The sequence below is a fragment of the Macrotis lagotis genome, chromosome 3 (genome assembly GCF_037893015.1).
Source record: "Macrotis lagotis isolate mMagLag1 chromosome 3, bilby.v1.9.chrom.fasta, whole genome shotgun sequence".
NCBI lineage: Eukaryota > Metazoa > Chordata > Mammalia > Peramelemorphia > Peramelidae > Macrotis > Macrotis lagotis.
In genome coordinates this window covers 16,147,902-16,160,791 of record NC_133660.1, presented here as the reverse complement: position 1 = coordinate 16,160,791, position 12,890 = coordinate 16,147,902, and the positions used below count along the sequence as shown (strand labels likewise).

Here is a 12,890-nt window from a genome sequence, read left to right as displayed (position 1 = left end):
ATCCCCTTCTCTTTCCTCACACTGCACTACTCTTGTATGGTTCATCATCACCTCATACCTGCAATCATACCTCCATAGACTGCTGGTGGGTCTGCCTGCCTCAAGTCTCTTCTCATTCCAGTTTATTCTGTATTCAGTCACCAAAGTGATTTTTCTAAATCACAGAACTAAACATTTCATACATACCCCACCAAGAAATTCTAGTGACTCTATTGGCTCCAGGATCAAATAAAAATGTTCACTTTGGTGTTCAGTATCTATAATGACCTGGTCTCCTCAACCCACTATTCTATTCATCTTGCATCTTGCAGTTATCTTTCTGATCCAGTGACACTGACTCCCTTGCTGTTCCATCTCTCAGTTCTGGTGTTGTCCACTCTGCCTGAAATGCTCTTTTTCCTCATCTTTACCAACTGACTTCCTTTAAGTACCAACTAAAATCCCATTTTCTCCTAGAAGCTTTCTTCTGGCAATTCTAGCATTTTTCTCTGTTTAAAACTTCCAATAGACTGTGATCTCTTTGTGAATAGGGATCATCTTTGTATTCCTAGAACTTAGAATAGTGCCAGACACATGGTAGGTGCTCAATAAATGTTTATGGACTGACTGACTAACTGATCTTTGAAAAGACATTCACGATTTGGGGAATTCATTTTTTCATCAAACAATCACTTCTGCTTTATTGAAATTGGAAGGCAATTTTTTTTTTATCTCTGCACTGTTCACTAGTTTTTTCTTCGAGAACCCAGAAGAACAAGCATACTTTGCTCACTTAACAGTCCTTTCATTATTTGGTAACAGGCATCATGTTTCCTTGGGACTCCTCATCTCCTGGTTAAACTTGCTCAGTTACTTTAGCTGGTCCCCATTTGGTGAGACCTCCTCAGCTCTTTCTCACTATTTTCATTGACCTTCACAGGATATGCTGCTTGTGACCAATGCTGGAGACTAAACCCATTCTGGGCTATTATGTGTCAGTAATCCATAAAATGACTAATCTATGGAAGAATCTATCCATCCTTAGAATTATGATGCTTGCAATGTTAGAAGTCAATGGAAAGAATTATGTAGTCAAAACTATTATAATTAATGGCATAATAAAAAATACTAAGCACTTATTATCATCTACTTAGCACTGTTCTTGACCTCTTTTCTTCCTGTGACACTACCAGTCATGCTCTCCTTTAAATTACTCTCTTATCTCTAGGTTTTGGATTAGTAATCTTCTAGTTCTTTTCTTAATATCTCATCATTCGTTCCCATATTCCTTTGTTATACCTTTGTGTAGATCATGTCCAGTAACCATGGACATCTCCCAGGGTTCTGTCCTGGCTCTTCCAATCCTCTAATACAATAAATATTTCTTAAGCCTAAAGCACTTTATAAGTACTGGGGATACAACTAATAAAAAAGAAGGTCAGTCCCTGCTCTGAAGGAGCTTACAATCTAAACTATGTGTAGGTCTATGATGTTGGGATTCAGTGATAGGAATTTATTGCTGTGGCTATTGTTTCTTCTCCATTTTGAAAGGGATGGCATGAAATTAGGGAGATGATGCCATGACAGGTAAATGAATTGGATTGAAGTGAGGGAGGATGGTACAAAGTCAACAGCCTCACTTTCCCTTTGGGAGCCATCTAGGTCCAGTGGCTAGATAAGCATATGGAAGACTGGAGAATAGACTTTATTGGCTCAGAATGAACATAAATAGTATTTGTTTCTGTTTGGGCCAGAAACCCTGAGGGTCTTTCCTTCCCAGATGAATTTTTTTGACAAGATAAAAGAGGCCTACCTCTATCTCATATCTTTCTTACTTAATCATTAGTAAAACTGAGATTGTAAAGACCTTAGATTAAAAAGCCCAAGAACATCCACTGCAACTGGGACTAGAGTTTAGAAGAGACAGGAAGATGAGATTTGTAGCTTTGCACAATATTGTAGATTGAGTATCCTGAGGAGGGTTGTTTTAAGTACTCTAAATTTCTTTATGTAAGGCTATCTATGGAGGTAAGAGAATTTGGAAGTTTCTAAATTTAATGACCCTAGGCCAGATTAAATTAGGAGTTTCCTGAGGGAAATTCTATCTCCCCCCCCCCCAATTCAGTAGGTACTTAATTAATCTCTATTCAATAACTGGATGGACTCCATTAAATATTCCTTCTGTAGTGAGCCCACCCTCCCTTATCTGAAACTTCTTTGCCCACCTTTGATACCTTTCAGATTAAATACAGACTTTGGTCCCTAAAGCTCTTGATTACTTGGCCATTTCTTACCTTTGCACTTTTATTACATTTTTTACTTTATCCATTCTTTGGTGAAACCAAGCTAGCATTTAATCTCTCACCTCTGTGCCTCTGCACAGTCTGTTCACCATCCCTGAAAGACCCTTGTGCATTCTGCCTCTAGGACTCTCACTCTCTTTCAAGCCTGCCCTCTATTGGAACTTTTATGTTTCCAAACCCAGAAACTAGTGCCTTCCCTCAGAAAAATTGTATTCCAATTGTATCTAATTTATATAGACTTACATATGGGCATGTTGTCTAGTACAGGCTCTGTGAAGGTAGGGATGGATTTGTTTCCACGTCCTTAAGAATCCTTCTCCATCCTTAATGGAAGACTTGACTCATCTTGTTGGAATTAGAGTTGATTCTGCTTATTTACCATCTAAAATTTTTTAGAGCCAATTAGACCAGGGAATTTTGGTAGAAGAAAACTTGTACAACAAATTATTGACTCACCTGGAAAATGTCTCATATAGGAGTGGTCAAAGGATAAATTCTGCCTTTTCTATGATGAAACTTTTCCCATCCTCACCAATGAAAGAATATCAGGTGATTATTTTCTGGGGTATCTTACTATCCAGATTATTGTCCATTATCCAGGTGATATGAAATTCTGCATTTTACCTTACTCTTGGAGCTCTACATTTGGGAGTGCTCTTTAGTTAAAAGAAATCTGAATTTCTGTTCCTCTATTCTTCCAGTCCCCACCTTTCCCACCCAATATGATGCTTCAGTTAGGGCAAAGTAGAAATGGGCACTAGTACATGTGGCTGCAGGAATCATTAATGTTTTCATATCCTTCTATCCATAGCTTTCCCAAGGGGAATAAAGGCAATACTAATACTATTTTAAATGCACAATTTAGGCTTTTTATGAATAATCCTCCAAAGAAACCTAACATTTATTTATTTCAGTATAGCAGAGGAAGATTGATGAATAGATGATTGATGGCAGAATAGTAAATAAATCACAGTGGCTACCCTGAAGCCTATGTGACCTGTATTCTTCTGTCCTTTTTTGTACTGGGCAATAAGAGGAATGTCTCCATTAGGAACACATTCCATCTTTGTTTCAAAAGATAAAAACAGAAGCTTAATTCAGATTTCAAGGGAAATGGAATTCTGTGGGGGCTCTTGTTGAAATCCTAATGGTTAAACTGAGCATATTTCAGATGCAGGTGGAACACCCCATTTATAGAAGAGAAAATGCAATGGATGATAGAAAAGACAGGCAGGAGCATAGTCCATCTTTTTTTTAATCACTTCACTGAAATAAATGAAACTGAGGTTCACCTCAAGTACCTAAGTCAAAGTTAAAAGCAATGGATGGTAGGTTTCCTTTGTAAATATGGGGCAAACTCAATTTTATCCTCTCCAGGGAGTTCATCATTAGAAACCTTAGCATATAATGCTACAGTTGTTGCCAATTTCCTTCTCCCTCCATGTAATAAATAATTTCATATCCAAAGATTGGTTTGGAAGGAGATGACTGTGGCATTATAGCAGCTTGCCATTTATGAGGGAGTTTTAAAAAAAAAGCCCTTGATTTTGAGGTGCTAGACTAAAGAATGTCTCCTAACCAGAGTCTGGTTTTGAAAGGAATGTGAATTCAGGGGACCATGAGTCAACCAAAAGAAAGCCTACTGGAAGAAAATGAGCTTGGTGGAACAGTCTTCACTCAGTGACAGAGAAGTTGACTCTTTTGACCAATTGGTGGTGAGTTTTCTTGATGTTTGCTGATTTAAAAAGAGAAAACAGCATGAACTCTTGTTTGCCAGTCAAGGAAGGTTTGGTGCCCGCTAGCTGGAAGTATTGTAGGGAGAATTGTTGTTCAGGCATAGTTTGGGCCAGGTGATCCCTCAGGGTCCTTTTAACTCTGAGCATCCAGGGCCAGGATGAAGTAAAGCACCATATGGTTGAATTATTTCTGAATATGTTATGATTTGCAGTCATTGTTCAACCATTTAATATGTGCAGAGTTTTGTCCTTGGTGTTGAGAAATAAGAAAAGAGTAGAGCAAGCACTGTCTAGCTGAGGGATAAATTAAGAGTTCAGTACATAGCTCAATGACTAACACAGTAAGCACTCAGTTTGACTGATTGAGAACTGACCATGTCTGGCCACCAATGTCTCTAATGTACAGTATTACATTATAAGAAAAGAGAATAGAGTCACATAATGAGAATCCCTGGTCATTTTTCAACTTGTCATTATTTTGTGAGGTTTTACTAGATTCAAGATTTCTAAATGCATCACATCTAAATGCATTTATATGGCATTAATTAAGATGCATTATTTCATTTAAACCTCACAAGCAGAGTTGTTGCTTTGGTTTACCTCATTTCCCTATGACTCAGACCTGAAATTCCAGTTTGATCTGCTCATGGTTCTTTTTCAGAATTGTTTAGCTTTTTAAAAATGCTGATTAAGCTCAGATCTATAGGTTTTGACATTTGGGGTTTCATTCCAAGTCCCTTTGCTTTGTGAAGTATATGGTTTAATTCACTTGGGAAATTTTCTCATAAATATCAAATTATCCTGCAATGGTTGGATTGCCTTTTTTCATATGTGAAAATCTTGCTCTGGACTTCTTGCAAAATCTCTTCCTTATCAATGACATTTGAAAAATGTATCCACTGTCTTATGTTGGTGTTTGAAATGAAGGTTGGTTGTTTAGCTTTCTTTGTGGCACAGCATGAATTTTGACTGCTGCTTTGTGGTCTGTTTGCAGAAGTTGGAGACAGTTTTCTTTCATTAGTTCTTGAATTATATTATTCAGTTCTGTTTGATTTGTCACATTCTTCTGGAAGATTTATCCTTAAGTTATGTCTGCATATTCTAGCTTCAAGGTCAGTTGATTTGATTTGCATAGAATTCATGTATTCTTTTAACTTGGTCTATAGCTTGACTGCCAAATTTCACTGTGTCAGGAATTTTGTGTTTCAAATCTTTTATTTTTCTCACTCAGAGTATATGCTTATTTAGAGGGGTTCTCTGGAATGGATTCTTTTCTTTTTTTTTAGCTAATCTCATAATAGATTTTTTAAAAAAAATGTTGTTTTTGAGAGCTCTAATGTCTGGGTAGAAATTTCAGATTTCTGACCTAAATTCAGTGAAAATTTTTTCATCTTTTATTTTATTTTTCTTTTGAACCAATTTGAGCTAGTCATTATACATATTATTTGTTGAGACCTGGAAGGAACTGGAAGGTTCTAGTGTAACTATCTCATTTTATGGACAAGGACAAGGATAAATGACTTGCTCCAGGTCACTTATCAATTAAGTGTTGGATCAGATTTTGAATATTCATCCTTTCTGGTCAAATTCATCACTGGCTTTGCTGTACTTTTGTGTTCATGTAGAAGAGATTGGATGAACAATTTAAACCTCATGAAAAAATGCCTACTGCTCAGATCAGAACCTGAGGGTTTTCAAAAGTCATGCATTGGATAGGCTTTAAAGAATTATCTTATCCATTATGACCATCAGGATTTCAAATAACTCTACTGAAGGTAGACTTGGAGAAGGAAAAATGTTCAAATTTCCCAGGAAAAACAGAGAATAGGAACTATAAATTGTGGACTGGTGAACTGGACCTTGATTTTTGGCAAAATTCTAGTATAGATTTTTAAAGAGAGAGGGAATATCTAGAAAGGGAAATAAAATTACAAAGAGTCAAGATTATTGTCAATAACCAAGCATGGTGCTATCTATTTCAAATCTGAGCTAGAAGGTTTGAGCATCTCTTAAACCTGAAAATTCTGAGGTGTCCCCACCAAGTTCAACACTGATATGGAGAGTCCCTCTATTTTCTAAAAGGTGTGGGGCACTAGGTTCCCAAGGGAAGTGCTATGCCCAGCCCCCACTAATTATCCTAGTCTTTTAAAAAAGGGAGAGTGGGGAGGAAGGAAAAAAGGAAGAAAATAATGAAGGAACAAAGGGACTACATTTCCTTTTTTGGCAAGAATATTAAACTTGTAGACCTGAGAACGTTCTAAAAAATTTGCCTAGATACTGGCATGAGATCTGATAGTGAATTATATATGATTCTATAGAAGACATGATAGAAAGATGTGGATTAGATAGCAATCCATATTGGTGGATTTAAGGCTCTTCCAATGACCAGTTTAAAAAGTAATCATTACTGCTCCAGTGTCAGTGAAACTGGAGGTCCTTGGGAATTTTTTGGCCAATTAGTGTTAACCATTTTTTGCAATGATTCGGAAAAAAGGCATAGATGATGTGATTATTAAATTGTAGCACAATTCAAAGCAGCATAAAATAGCTCACATACCAGGTGGCAGGGCCATCCAAAGAGACTTAGGGTCTCAGCATATTAGATTTACCAATATGAAGAAGTTCAATAGGGACAAATGTAAAGTCTGACACACAGGCTCAAAAAATCTACATCAAAAGTCCAATATCTGGGTAGCCTGTTTGGCTGCAATTTATCAAACATGGTGTGGGAGTTTTAGTAGATTTTAAGTTTTGTGTATCAGCACTGAGATATGGCAGGTCCACAAAGGGAATGCATTCTTGGGCTCCATTCTGAGAGTGATAATTGCTAGGATTAAGGAGGTGATAAACACAAAGTTCTCTATCATACACAGTAGACAGGGTGGAAAGGAATGCTAACAGCAGATGAGGAAGGAACGGTACTAAGAATCAACCATCCACTCTGTAATCAAAAGTGGAATTCCTACTAAGTCACCTTGTAAGGTTTGCAAATTTTGTTTGATCCTTAGTGCAACCTGAGAACTTCTATATTGCCATCCTCATTTTACAGATAAAAAAGAAGAGGAAGGGTCACAGAGCTAATAAATGTCTGAAGGGGTTTGAACTCAACTCTTCCTATTTCCAGGTTCAATACTACATCTATTGTGCACCTAGTTGCTTTCGGGGACCAGGAGACAAAAGAGATTCAGAACTCCAGGATTAGGGAGTAAATACTGAATAAATGGGATTCATGAACATAATAGAATAGGTACTCTAAAGAAAATCAGATGGGAATTGTTCAGAGAAACTTGGGCAGCCTTACATGAAGTCATGCATCCCCCCAAAGAACAAGATGCTAATGACTATGAGGACACAAATGAAGATGGTGAGTCAGCTCAAGCCTAATCTAATGCATCAGATCAGCTAGGTGGCACAGTGAATAGAGCCCTGGCCTTGGAGTCAGGACGGTAATTTGAATCTAGCCTCAGACACTTGACACTTACTAGTTTGGGTAAATCATTTAAATTTGATACCTGGCATTCAGGACCATCTCCAGTCATCCTGATTCATATCTGGCCACTGATCCAGATGGCTCTGGAGGAGAAAGTGAGGCTGGTGACTTAGAAAAGCATTCCCTGACTCAAATCATATTCATATGATTGTCATGGCATCACCTCCCTGATGTCATGGTCTTAAAGAGCAAACAGCATCATTATCATCAATCTAATGCATAACAACAGGGTTGCTTATTTCTAGCTCCAGAGCCCCTCCTCCATTGTGATTACAAAATGGTAAATGAAAGAAGAGACATGATAAGAGCTATCCATCACAGCCTCATAGTCAGGCAATTTGGGAGAATATACTTTGGGAGGAGATATTTGAATGCTTGGAAAGTATCAGAACAGAAAGTTATTTCAATGAAAAAGGTCAGGAATGGGAGTGGCTTCAGGTATTTAAAGGAGTACCATAGGGAAGAAGGAGACCATCTATGCTATGTGAACCCTAAAACTATAAAGAATCTTAAAAATAGTGTTAAAACAAAATTGACAGAAAGCATAGATTAGACATGAAGTTTTATTCTCTGGGATTTACCATCTAAACCTTAAAGTGAGGGTCAATTCAAAAAAGAAAAGTCTGCTCTTTGGACTGGGAAAGAGTTGATTTTTATATGAAACAGAGAATAGATAAAATGATTAATCTCCTTTGTGGCCTAACCATGGAAATTTTACAATATCTCTATCCAAAACTGCTCCTCAAAGCCTATCATTCTTGTACAAGATGTTTTAGATTGCTTCTTGTCTCCTCCTGGCAGAACACATCTCCCAGAATCCTGATCATTGTCCTCCTGTTTCCAATTAGCAATAGGAGAGGTACCTTGGAGCCTTAATTTCTTACTTGCTAATATGTGAATCAGTCTTTTAGCAGGATATATAGATCTGATAAATTATTATCCTCTGACAACTGCATGGCAAGTGAATATGACCTTGGGATTTTATTCCCTTTTTGGACCTTATAAGACACTGTCTGGCATGGTCCTAATTTGTTTCTTATTAATTGTGCACTTAACTGTTTTTATATCCTCATTAGACCATAAATTCCATGGGGAAAAGAAAGAATGATATCTCTCTTCCACAAAGTGGAAGGCATTTAATACATGTTTGGTGAGCAGAATAAAGACAACTTCATTTTCAAAGCTGAAAACAAAATGCCAAATTAAACCCTGGAGAATATCAGGGTCACAACATGGGAGAGCTGACTAGCACATGAGCAATTCTCTCCAGTCTAACCCTGCCTAAAATGAGGCCCCACTCTTCTTGAAGACCACCGAGTAGGTCCATCCCCACCTACTGAGGTGAGCCAGTTCAATGTAGCAGGGATACATCAAGCCTAAACAGGTTTCTTTGTAACTTCTTCTACCCATAATCCTGTGGGACCAAGCAGAAGAATCTAACAGAGATGACAGCTTTTTAAATACTTGGCAGATAATTCTCCTATATCCATGGAATATTCTCTTCACCAAGCTAAATACCACTGCTTCCTTTAACTAGTCTTCAAAGGCCTTGACTTTCACAACCCTTCTCTGGGCTTCCTCTACTCTATCAATGTCCTCCTTAATCTGGGATCAACAAAACAGGTCAGTCTCCAGATGGAGTCCAGGCACAACAGAAGGCAATATGATAATCACTTCTCAGACCTATCAAACATCATTCTCATTGTGGAGCCCAAGCGTGCTTGGTTTGGTTGACCTGTCAGATCCTACTTTGCGTCCCTGGAGTGATAACTGAATCCCAATGACCTTGGGATCTTGAATCCCAAGAATTAGCAATCCAGTGAAATATGCTCTATCTCCAGGACTAGCAATCCAGGGTTGCAAGGTCATGTTGCAAGGATTCCTCAATGATTCTGTTGGGTCCTTTAATAAGAAATTCAGTTGAAATTCCACATGAATGAGATTATCTAAGAAACCCAGGTTCAGGACCATAGATTGTATTTTTGGCTACAAGCTCAAAGAGGCTGTAGGAGTCATTTAGTCCTCATTTTGTAGATGGAGAAACTGAGGTCTAGAAATTCTCAGGTATGGAACTGTTAGCTCTGAATCATAGAGCAGCTAGGTGCTGTGTGACCAGGACAAGTCACTTGACCCTCTTTGCCTCAGTTTCCAAATGGGCTACAAAGGAAATAGTTAACTACTTGAATATTTTTGCCACAATGAGTTGGACAAGGCTAATATGACTGAACAATAAGAAAAATGTCATTAATGTTTTAAGGGTCACAAAGAAATTTTAAAATATTATTTTGTTTCATCCTTATAACAGCCCTAAGAGGTAGATGCCATTATTATTCCATTGGACAGATGAGCAAACTGAGGTGAAAAAGGTCAGGTGACTTGCTATCCATCATAGCCCCTTAGTCATAGTGTCTTCGACCAGATTTGAACTTGAGTCTTTCTGATGCTTGGTCCATTACTCACTCTGCCACTAAATCACCTCAAAATAGCCTTAAAATATATTAATAGTCATGATCCTTTTCTGAAAAACTTCTTAATTCCATTATGCATGTGCCATTAAATTAGTATAGCTTTTGATGAAATGTTAAATTTATTCCCATACTGTGGCACACCGGTGAATTAATCATAGTGCAACATCTTTTTTCCATGATGACTTTGCCCTTGAGACCTTTTCTTTGAGCATGTTCTAGAAGCTCCATATATATTGAGAAATGCAGCCAACTGGCCTTGCTTTTGTACTTGCCAACCCTCCCCCCCCAGACTGCAACCTTCATGTCCCTGAGGTAGTGGTCAGGTGCCAATGGATTTGTATTGCCCAACTTGGACTTGGGTAGGACACACCAAAGCTTGTGGTCCACTGACAGTATAACTGCTGGGGTCCCCTGCATACTATGATAGGCATGGGTGGCAGGATGTAATGATCACTTCCTCCATTGAGTAAATGGGAGAAAATAGGTAAACCAAAGTGGTAGAATTAGACAGTAACATCCAACAGACCCTTCCTAAAATGGATTTATAGCCACACATCCCTGTATAAATGACATTCCCCCAAACAGGATCCCCTTTCTCTCCAAGTGAGTGAAGGGAGGTGTGTTTACATCTGCCAGCATCCCTAGACTGCTGAGTGGTCATTCAATGCACCCACAGGACTTGATCCCCATGGGAGGGGTTGCATCCTGAAAGATCTCAGTTCAAAGTAACTGAGGTGTTTGATCCAGCCCTTTTTAGAGGCTTCACCAGGACCAGATACTGGGAAAGATCTTTAATAAGAAAAATGATTTACATTGAGGAAAGCCAGGTTTTGTCCTGGTTGTTTTTGTTGCTCTTATTGAAACCTTTTTACTCTCCTAAATTAATGAGCTTTTATTGAGGTTTTTGGAACAGGAAAAGAAGTAACCTAGATTAGTGCACTGGGTTCAAATCCTGACTGTGGGACTCTGGGCAAGCCATTTCTAACTGTAGTGCCCCTGGAAACTTCCTATGACCATAAGTGCCAGAGAAGGTTCTGGCTGTCCTTGGGGGAGTGAGTTTCCTCACCTATATCTCTCTACAAAGAAGAAACAGAGCACCATGCCTGAAGTCAGGAAGATCCGAGTTCAAATTCAGCCTCATCATTTACCATGTGATCTTGAACAAGACATTTAACCTCTCAGTCTCAGTTTTCTCATCAGTTAAATAGAGATAATAGTAACACTGATCTCCCAGGGGTGTTGTGAGGCTCTAAAGAGATAATTTTTATAAAGTCTTGGCATTGTGTCTTGGACAAAATGGGCATTTAAGAAGTGTATGCTCCCTTTCCCTTCCCATTCCCTCTACAGCAGATGAAATCACAAGTCTGGTGTAAGAAAAAAGAAGAAATAGACCAGGACCATAAAGAAGAGATTCTTTTTTCTTTTTTTTTTTTTTTTGGTAAAGATTCTCCATATGAAGAGCAGGGGGTCCGACACACAAGCTTTGTCCCAGGACTTTAAGAAAACCAGATGGGCTTTTCCGTGCTGCCCAGAAGAGGGGTACATATGGTGTTGTTCACGGTTTCCGTCGTAACTTTCAAGGGAAACTTTCACAATGTCCAGAGCCCTGGATGTCTTGCAGATGAAGGAGGAGGATGTCCTCAAATTCCTCGCTGCAGGCACTCATTTGGGTGGCACCAATTTGGACTTCCAGATGGAACAGTATATCTACGAAAGGAAGAGTGACGGCATCTATGTCATTAATTTGAAGAGAACTTGGGAAAAGCTTCTGCTGGCAGCTCGTGCCATTGTTGCCATTGAAAATTCAGCTGATGTTAGTATCATCTCATCCAGGAACACTGGCCAGAGAGCTGTTTTGAAATTTGCTGCTGCCACTGGCGCCACACCTATTGCTGGACGCTTCACCCCGGGCACCTTCACTAACCAGATCCAGGCAGCTTTCAGGGAGCCTCGCCTCTTGGTGGTCACTGATCCTCGTGTAGATCATCAGCCTTTGACTGAAGCATCATATGTTAACCTTCCAACCATTGCACTGTGCAACACAGACTCCCCACTTCGCTATGTGGACATTGCCATTCCATGTAACAATAAGGGAGCTCACTCAGTGGGTCTGATGTGGTGGATGCTGGCCCGAGAAGTCCTGCGGATGCATGGTACAATCTCCCGTGAGCACCCATGGGAGGTCATGCCTGATCTTTACTTCTACAGAGATTCAGAGGAGATTGGAAAGGAAGAGCAGGCTGCAGCTGAGAAGGCAGTGACAAAGGAGGAATTTCAGGGTGAATGGACTGCACCTGCCCCAGAATTCACTGCTGCTCAGCCAGAGGTGGCTGATTGGTCTGAGGGCATCCAGGTGCCATCTGTGCCCATTCAGCAGTTCCCTACTGAAGATTGGAGTGCTCAGCCCGCTACTGAGGACTGGTCTGCAGCTCCTACTGCTCAGGCCACTGAATGGGTAGAAACTACCACAGAGTGGTCCTAAGTTTTACCCAGATGCTCTAATAGTGTTGGAAAACTGCGGATGGAAAATAAACATTGGTTTCTTAAAAAAACAAAAAGAAAGAAAACCAGATGGAATAAAGCTCTCCCTCCCCACTTCTGCTCCCCCACCCCTCACCCCAGGCTTTGAGTTTTATTATTCACATTGGACCAAAGAGGTCACCTTGAAATTAGCAGAGTTTTCTGAAAAGAATTGAAAAGGGGGCAGTCAGGTGGCACAGCTGATGGTGCACCGACCCTCAGGAGGATCTCAGACACTTATTAATTACCTAGCTCTGTGACCTTGGGCAAGTCACTTAACCCCATTGCCTTGCAAAAATGAAGTTATGGGCAGCTAGGTGGCGCACCAGCCCTGGAGTCAGGAGGACCTGAGCTCAAATCTGGCCTCAGATGTTTGATAATTGCCTAGCTGGGT

The 12,890-nt window shown here is 39.5% G+C and overlaps 1 pseudogene; it reads left to right on the top strand.

Moving 5' to 3' along the window:
* The first annotated feature begins 11,408 nt into the window (after positions 1 to 11,408).
* LOC141515985 (small ribosomal subunit protein uS2 pseudogene) lies at positions 11,409 to 12,591 on the top strand (annotated as a pseudogene).
* Positions 12,592 to 12,890: the final 299 nt, after the last annotated feature.